Source organism: Perca flavescens, chromosome 4 (genome assembly GCF_004354835.1).
Source record: "Perca flavescens isolate YP-PL-M2 chromosome 4, PFLA_1.0, whole genome shotgun sequence".
NCBI lineage: Eukaryota > Metazoa > Chordata > Actinopteri > Perciformes > Percidae > Perca > Perca flavescens.
In genome coordinates, this window is record NC_041334.1 from 1,184,699 (window position 1) to 1,193,928 (window position 9,230).

A 9,230-nucleotide genomic window follows, 5' to 3' on the forward strand; every position below is an offset into this window, starting at 1 on the left:
GGTTGTGTTGCAGTCCCACAGCCCAGTCTCATGCCAGATTGTTATATAGTCACGTTATTGTAATCTATTAAGTCGTGGACAGGTTACGTAAATGCCGTTTTTTTTCATGTGCCGATTACGAAATTGAAAGCAATGTATTTTAATGGGAAGCATATTTCGTGATCCCAGAACGCTGTCGGTAGCGAATAGTTGATAAGGCGAAAGTCCGCGTAGGGAGGTAGGTCGGGGTGGTGGGTGGGTCAGAAAACACAGGACTTTCACCCCGGAGACCGGGGATCGCGTCCCGCGTGTGGCAGTACCTTTGTCCCGTGTGTTGCAGTTCCTTTGTCGGCGTGTCCCGCGTATGACGGTTCCTTTCCTCGTTCTTTTTTTTTCCTAACCCCAATCGTCTCGTTATTGTGCCGTTTCATTTCCCCGTTGTTGTGTGCCCCTGCGGCCGGGGATCGTGTCCTGCGAGTGGCGGCCCATTCTGTTGTTTTGGGCGCCGTGCGGCGTTTCATTTCCCCGTTGTTGTGTGCCCCTGCGCGGGTGGATCGCGAGTGGCGGCCCGTCCCGTTGTTTTGGCCGGCGTGTGGCGCCTCATTTCCCCGTTGTCGCGTCCCCCAGAGCAGGTTCGAAAAGCGTGACCTGTACACGTTCAAAAGTTGTTGCATATACACGAAAAAAACGTCAAAATCGTAACCTGTACACAAATTTATGAATCAAAATAACGTGACTATTACACGACCTGGCGTGAGACCGGGTTGAGTCTCAATGTCTCCAAACGGAGACCTTTGACAACACTGACGCCAACGTTTCTCCTCCTGATTGGGTCTTATTGGGGTTAGTTAGTTTACCCAACACCTTTGCAAAAATGGGACCCACAAGACAAGAAAATGTAAGAATTAAGGTAAAACCGACTAACGTCGCAGAAATGGAAGCAAATAATGCATCAGGGGTTTCCATGCCAAACTTTAGACCCTTTTACATGCACGGCAAACCTGAACTTATCGAGACATTACCTGGGGAAGCAGTGACTGTACGGCACCCAGAGTGCTTTGCAGACAGTGTTGTGATGGCTCTGCTGCACATCAGTGGTCTTTGGCTGAAGGACGCCGTGATGTGACTGAGGAAGAGGGTGAAAAGGATGAAAGAGAGAAGCTGTGCATAAAAACGCCTGATCCTGACCCTAAACAAACCTGGAACAATCATTCAATCACAAGACTTAAAGAAAAGAAAAGATACTTCCTGCTGGGAAAGTTTATTTTTCCTTCCTGAATAACTGAACAAACACTCATTTTTTCAAGACTCACCATCTTTGTCAGAAACAACATTCTAGTGAAGACAGATGTTGCGCCTTGGCTTCATTGAACACGTAACGTATGCTGACCGTTGGCGGAGCACGTGTGCCACTGAATATATCTTTCAACCGTCTCCAACTGCAGCGCCACACGGCGTAGGAGTGTGTGAGTCACAGGAGACACGGAGAGCTTTTGCTTTTTTTTTTTGTTGTTTCTTCAGATTTTGGAGCTGGCACAGCGCTGTGAAACATCAATCACTGTCTACTGTTATTAAATGTCGCAGGTGAACAAGAAATAAATCCAGATAGGGGTGCACGATATATGGACTCAATGTCGTTTTTGCAATATCACATTGTGCAATATCAATATCGAAAATGTCCCGAAGAGCATGCATTATTCCCGTTTTTTTTGTGGAGAGATGCGAGTCTGCATATTTCATTGGCCGGTTATCCCGTCACATGTGCACACATGGACAGCGTGAGTGAAGAGGGAGATAGAGACAGCGAGAGAAGTGAGAATAAGGACAGGAAGAGAGAGTGTGCGAACTGTGAAGCGATTGTGTGGAGTGAAAGGAAAGAAGAGATGGAAAAGTAAGTGTGTGGCGAGGGGAGAGTTTTTTTGTGATTGTTGCGGGCAAAAAATCCTTGATTATGCGGCACGTTTTCTTAAAAAATGCGATAGAATATCCAGGATATTTATGCAATTTTATGCGATGAAATTGCGGGAACTTGCAAAAACTGCGGTTTGATGAAAAAGAGGGAAAAAAAAAGATTCCCCAACACCCTGCTTTTCGATGATGTTCACGTCATGTAATTACATCACTTCATAACGTTCCCATGGCAACAGGGGAAAATGGCTGCTCTTGTGTGAAGTAAACGCAACATTTTTCAACTTTCTGCTGAGATATATGTGACTTTTGCAACAAAAATGCGGGAATTATGAAATCATGCAAGCCCCGCATATTTTGCGTGGAAATCGCGAATTTATGCGATGAAAGTGCATTCCATCTTTGTTGGGAGTCGCACATGCTCAGTACCTAGGTAAGGACTACTAGCCAGTCAGGAGCAGAGTATGAGGGCGTGCCCTGACAGTACCTAGGTAAGGACTACTAGCCAGTCAGAAGAGTATGAGGGCGTGCCATGCTAGCAGCTAGGTGAGCATTATAACGTGTGTTCCAAAGTGACCACGTTTGTCTCTGAAGTAAATGCTGGACTACAATAGAGCTGTTTGGAGCAGTTTGTGATAAATCTTTTCTGTTGGAGATGGTAAGTCCCTTGGGGGGGGGGGACTTTGGGCTTTTTCACTTTGTGAACCTATAACGTGCACAAAAAGATATATAACACAATAAAGGAAAGGGGAAAATCCAAAAAGCATAATACGAAGCACTTTAAATAAACCTTTGTGTTGTACAAAAACCTGTTGTTGTGATATTCTGTTTTCCCATAACTGTTTTTATATATGTTTAAGAATATCAATATCTAGCAACCCTACTTCCAGATCCTTTGTGAGGTTTTGCGATTCGGGTCAACACAAAACACAGGGAAGTAAAAACTGCTTTGTGTTGGTCTTTTGTAACGTGGAAATGTTTCGACTTGTGGAAGGAGAAAACCCTTTGACAGAACCAAGATTCAAACTACATAGATACTCCAAAAGAAACAAACACTAACAGATAGTAACTGAAATAGAAATCCTCATGTTACCCCGCCTGTGGCTCTGAAATTCGCTCTCACAACTTTTTTAGCTCGCATCTCTCCTGATCTCTCTACATGAGACGGGGGGAGGGAGGGGGGGAAGAGTACGCAAATCATCCTGAATTCTGTTTGAAGCATGACGTCAGTGGGAGGATGACGGCGGGGAGCATCACAGCAGGAGTGCAGGACTGAAAATATTTGGAAACTGTGGAGAGAAAAGGCTGAGACTAAGAAAAAAGGAAGAAAGTATGAGCTCAACTCAACGAACCCAATCTGCTGGTTTGAGACTGTTACGACCGGCTCACAGGCCACAACAAAAGAGGGAGATTCACAGCCGAATGTAGCTATAACGAACTGACGTTTATTAGATAATAGTGCAAACAGATAGACGATGAGGTGGGGGTTCACAGTAGGGTCGGGCATCGTTTGGATTTTAACGAGTCTGATTCCAATTCCGATTCTTCCTTTTGATTCCAGTTCTTATTATTTTGATTCAATAGTGGGGTTTTACAGCTTTTTAACCGTAAAATAAAGCCAGACTAGAGCGCTGCTTACTGGGCTCCAAGGCTGCACCACAACAAGCGCCTGGCCGCTACGGGAATCAAAACTTGCACATGTTAAATTGAGAAGTGATGATCGTATATGAAACCAAATACTCTAAACAATTCCAAACGATTCCAATAAAGATACGATTCTACTGGAATCGTAATTTTTTTAAACAATTCCAAGTAGGAATCAGTTCTCGATGGTCAGGATTAGTCATGTATGAGCAGGGTGCGATTTCCCTGGGGGGATGGGTGGGATTTCCCCCTTTCTGGTCTACATATCCCCGCCTCTGCTGGACAAAATATACCACACCCCCCCTCCCCTCCCCCCTGCCTCAAAGTGATCAATGCTTCTTCATTATTATATATCTGAAATCGAAGTATTTCGAACTAAGTAAAACACTGTAATGTGACAACATAATGACATAGAATGATTAAATCCGGGGTCAGCCCTATGTTCCCACATTTCTAAGAATTTTTTCAAAATTAGGTCTTGAGTTCCTATATTTTTTTTTTTTTTTTTTTGGGGAACATAGGGCTGTGGGAACATAGGCACGCTCCCGCTGGTTGTATTTAGCCGCTACAGAGCTCCAGGACGCCGGCTACCAGCGGCAGTTGTTTAGCCGCCAACAGGTGACTGTGAGCTGGCTACAGGCACCGCCAGATGACGCTCCTTTCAGGGACTGTGGTAGTGGAGTTTAGCTGGAAAAGTGAGCGTCATGTGGCGATGACAGTTAAGTTTAGGCACCAAAACGATTAGTTAAGTTTAGGAAAAAGATGGTGGTTTGGATTAAAACACTGAAAGTTATTTGTTTTCGCCGCAAAGTGAACTCCGCTCTCCAGCTTAAACACACTCGAAGACCCCGCTGTAAGCTGGAGGTCTCTCAGACGGAAAACATCAATTTATCAGACAGGCTGACGACAGACAGACAGGCAGACAGACAGACAGAGAAAGACCGTGGGCATAAACAAAATAACTGCAAACTGAGTATCTTTAAGTGAGTATGATTATGAAAAAAATGCATATTGCAGCACATGATTGAATAGCTAATATGTTTGCCAAACGCACTCCTGCATTATTCAGAAGGCAAATCCTGAACAGCGCAAACAAACACACACACACACACACACACACACACACACACACACAAACTATTTTCACCTGCATATTTATCAATGCAAGTAAAACACAAACACAAATTACAACATGCCGCCCCGACACACACACACACACACACACACACACACACACACACACACACACACACACACACACACACACACACACACAGAACGAGTTACAGTGTACAGGCATGAATAAAATAGTATCCAGAGATATTCACACACTCACCAAAACGTCTACAAATACACATAAAGCACACAAAGGATAAATGATCGTTGTTTCCGTGATCCTGTTTAAATAGATATAAAATAAAAACCAGAACAGCTAGAGCATTTTCTGCAGCAGAAAGCGAAGGCTTCTGTCTTTCGCCTCATTAAGTTGTATGATCGCGATGATTTCATCACGTTACGCGACGTCCGGTGCAAAACAGCATGACATCGTTTCTATTGCAGATAAAACTATGAAAACATCGCTACACATCTCAAAAACTAAACATGTTCAGAGTTCAAAGAACTTCTGGAGTATTAGGAGCTACTTTGTTACATTTAGAAATCTTTTGGAGTAATATGTTTGGTTTCTTTAGAAAAACTTGAAGAAAACATGTCTGATTTTATTAATGACACAATGTCAATACTTTTATCAATGATTATGGCTTATTGTCTCCCATAGCCTTTTAGTTCAGGTTGTAAGGATTTTAGGGATATGAAGCATTTGAAGATAGTCCAGGAAATGACATCACAGTAAGCAAAAAATACCAACGTAGGCACTGGCGGAGCATTTCTATTGCAGAGTTCAAGTTGTGTCTCACACACACACACACACACACACACACACACACACACACACACACACAGAGAGACACACACACAGACAGGCACACACAGACACACATATACACACACACAGACAGGCACACACATACACACACACACACACACACACACACACACACACACACACAGACACACACACACACAGAGAGAGACACGCACACAGACAGGCACACACAGACACACATATACACACACACAGACAGACAGGCACACACATACACACACACACACACACACACACACACACACAGGACAGGCACACACACACACACACACACACACTCACTCACTCACACACTGTGTGTTCCTGTGAGAGCCCAGTTTCTCTGTTGCATCGTCTTTAAACTCTTTATATAACATCTCTCATTTCGTTTCATTCTCAGGACTTTTCACCTTTCTTCTTTTTCCTCCATAATCCATCTCTTCCGCTGCAGCACAGATCAGATATTTATTATCTGCGGACCAAAAGGATCTGCCTACAAGGTCTGCCAAGGAAGGGGGGGGGGGCAAATTAGATTTTGGCAGGTATTATCTGTTTCCAAGACGTATGGATGTCCAAGGACATCGCCAGCAGGGTAAACAATGGCCCTCAATGCAGCTGGATAAACAACACAAACACAACAAATAAAGCACCGAGATGTCTGTGGACAGAGTGAGGAATGTGTTCGGGGGGGGGGGGAGGTGGACAGTAGTTGGGTTTCTTAATGATGGAAAACGTTGAAAAAGAGGTCATAAACCAAAAGAAAACCCGGAATAATGCTGAGAAAAAAACGTTGGAAAAAAAAAATATTTGAAAAAAGCTGCAAAAAACCTCAAGAACATAAAAAAAAGGGCACCTAGGTTGCTCACCTGGTAGAGCGCGCGCCCACGCGTAGAGTTTACTCCTCGCACAGGCCTGAAAAAAAAGAAACAAAAAAATTACAAAATCCTCAAAAAAAAACAGAAAAAAGAATGGAAGAAAGCGTCAAAAGACCTCAGGAAACGTTTCAAGGGTTTAGGGTTAGGTTGTGGAGAGGGGGGCAGGTGATGATATGGGATGTTATATGTTATTGTATATATTGATTTGAACTCGCTGACAGACGAAGAAATGTACCGTAAGTTTTCCTACAGATTCAGAGAGAGAGAGAGAGAGAGTTTCAGAGAGGCTAAATTACCGACAAACACCGCAAAAGGTTATATATTTATTTATGTAAATAACTGAGTAGATATGGCTGTGAAACTTATACGGCCATTTAACTGTTGCAACACATTTCCTAAATTATAGATCGATCATCTAAAGTCAAAGCTCAGCTGTTTGTAATGATGTCTACTGACCCAAACCATGCATCCCAACAAACACATCCAGAGTTGTTTTTCTTTCCGAGCAATTATAATATTAATAGTAAATTTATCAGGGAGAATGAGAGGGGGAAACGTCAGAGCAGGGGGAATGAGAAGAATAACACCACACTTGGTTGCAGGTAACGTTAGCCTACCGTTAGCTAGCAGCTGGACTAGTAAGTAAGTAAGTAATTTATTTGATATAGCACCTTTCACAGACAGAATCACAAAGTGCTTCTCAGAAAAGACATTTGATTAAAAAACATTAAAATCCAAAACAGCAAATAAACAAGCAACAACACAGTTGAAATGCTAAACGGTCTCACTGGAGAGGATCCCAACAGCGGGACGTCCAACAGTCTGCAGCTAAAGACACAGAGGAGACTAGCCGACCTTTGACATTATTTCATTTTGACCATGTGGCCTTGACAAATAGACAGCTGTTCTTTAATGTGGCCAACTGTCGTTTTGCGCTCTTCTTTATATTCGTTTTTTAAACCAAAATGTAGTAGTGTAAACGCCTGAAACCGACAGTGGAAGCAGAGATGTTCCTTCAGAGGAAGATGCAGCCTGTCTGAATGTGAACGTTAGTTTATTCCTAAAAACACTCATGTGAAACTGGTTATGACATAGAAAAATTATAATTACACCGTAGTCTGACCTCCACAGTGTGGATGTAAAACGGTGATGTTAGGAGACTTCATTAATTAAATAAGCAAACTCCATAATTTATTGTACTGTTATGAGAAAAAATTAATAATTTAATAGAAATCTGAAGCACATAATGTAAATAGCTGTGTAGGCGCAGAGGCAGTCAGGCAGACAGTTTTTTAAATTAATTTTTTAATATATATATATTAGCCTATATTCCAGGCTCATTTAACGGTTCATACTTATACTTTGAGTTAATTATAGAACACATTCCAGTGTTGTGTTTTTAAAGTTTTCCTTCGCCTGCAACTTCAATACATCTGGAATTTTGGGCCTTCCAGCAGTGTTTAACCTGATGTACACAAATGAAACAGAGACTCCTCCATTTTGTTTCCCTCTCTCCATCTCTCCCAGACTCTCCGGTGTGGTCAGCCTTTAGTGCAAGTCTAAATCTGCACAAACTCAGATCGCAATGAAATGTTAAATGCTGCCAGTTGCAGCACATCAGTGGATGTTTTATCCCCTCGATATAAATGAGACTAAGCCATGCAAAGACAGACACAACTCGGGAGCTCAAGTCCGATTTACATTAATCTATACTGTGAATAAATTGCCGTATTTCATTTTGTGCATGACATCTCGGATAATAATTTTAAACAAAAAGCTAATCGCACCCTGTCTCACAAAAGGACTGACAGCACAAAGGGATAATATAAAATAATGACGCTTTTATAAACTGATTTAGACAAAAAGTTTGAAAAAAATAGACCTCATTTTGAAGTTTAACAGTGATGGCAAAGACGGAACTTTTTTTGAATATCTTAATAACTTCTTTGTGTGTCTTTACTGTGAAAGAAGGTGTCAGCGAGTTGCAAAGTGCAGCAGAGGGAAGAAGAGAACGGGTGAATGTGAAAGACATGATGGCAAAGATGAGAGAGTTGATGAATGCGTCAGTCGGGCTGGAGGGACAATGACGTGTGACAACGGATGAAAGACGTTCAGACCTGCAGGACGGAGGAGCTGCAGACGTGATCGCTGTGTCAACAATCGGACCTCCGTCCTGTCTCTCAGTCGCCCTCATGTACACAGTTTATGTCTCTAAGGGACACATACTGAACCTATCATTGCCTTTTACCACATGTCTTGAGTTCACCTTTAAATTGGAACATCTTTGCTGGGAAGCAAACATGTCTAATTCACATTGTCTGTGTTGCGGAAGCAGCTGAGATCAACCAGCAGGTCTTGCAAGGGCTCTCATACCAGGTAATTATTAATTACTTATTTCCATATTTCAGTGAATGACAACTTTCTTGTTCTTTTTTACAGAATGTACCATATCAGACGAACGTGGGTCACAGCTTAAAGAATGGTTGAGAAATAATTCTCAGCCCCTCAGCCAGATAGAGACCTACATGCCGAACACAGCAGTCTACAGGGCCAAGTGGATTAGGGACAATTGGACCATCGATCAGATCCTCGAAGAGTTCCCTCACCTAATGACCAAAGGCATGGTAAGTATAGGGAAATATGATCTTACATATAAGGATGGGGGTTGTCATTGTTTATAATGTTTTATTAGTGTGCCACATTGAATTGGTTTTAAAATTTTTCCATTTTATAGATTGCACAGGCTTGTCCTGCATGGGGATGCTGCATCAAAGTTGTTTGAAACTTGGTCACGTGAAATGCCAGGAGGGGAGTCTAAAATGGTAAAGTTTATTCAAAGTAGAATACTTGCTTGCAAGTAGAGCTAATGGCTCTTAATAGCAGCTTTTTAATAGGAATTT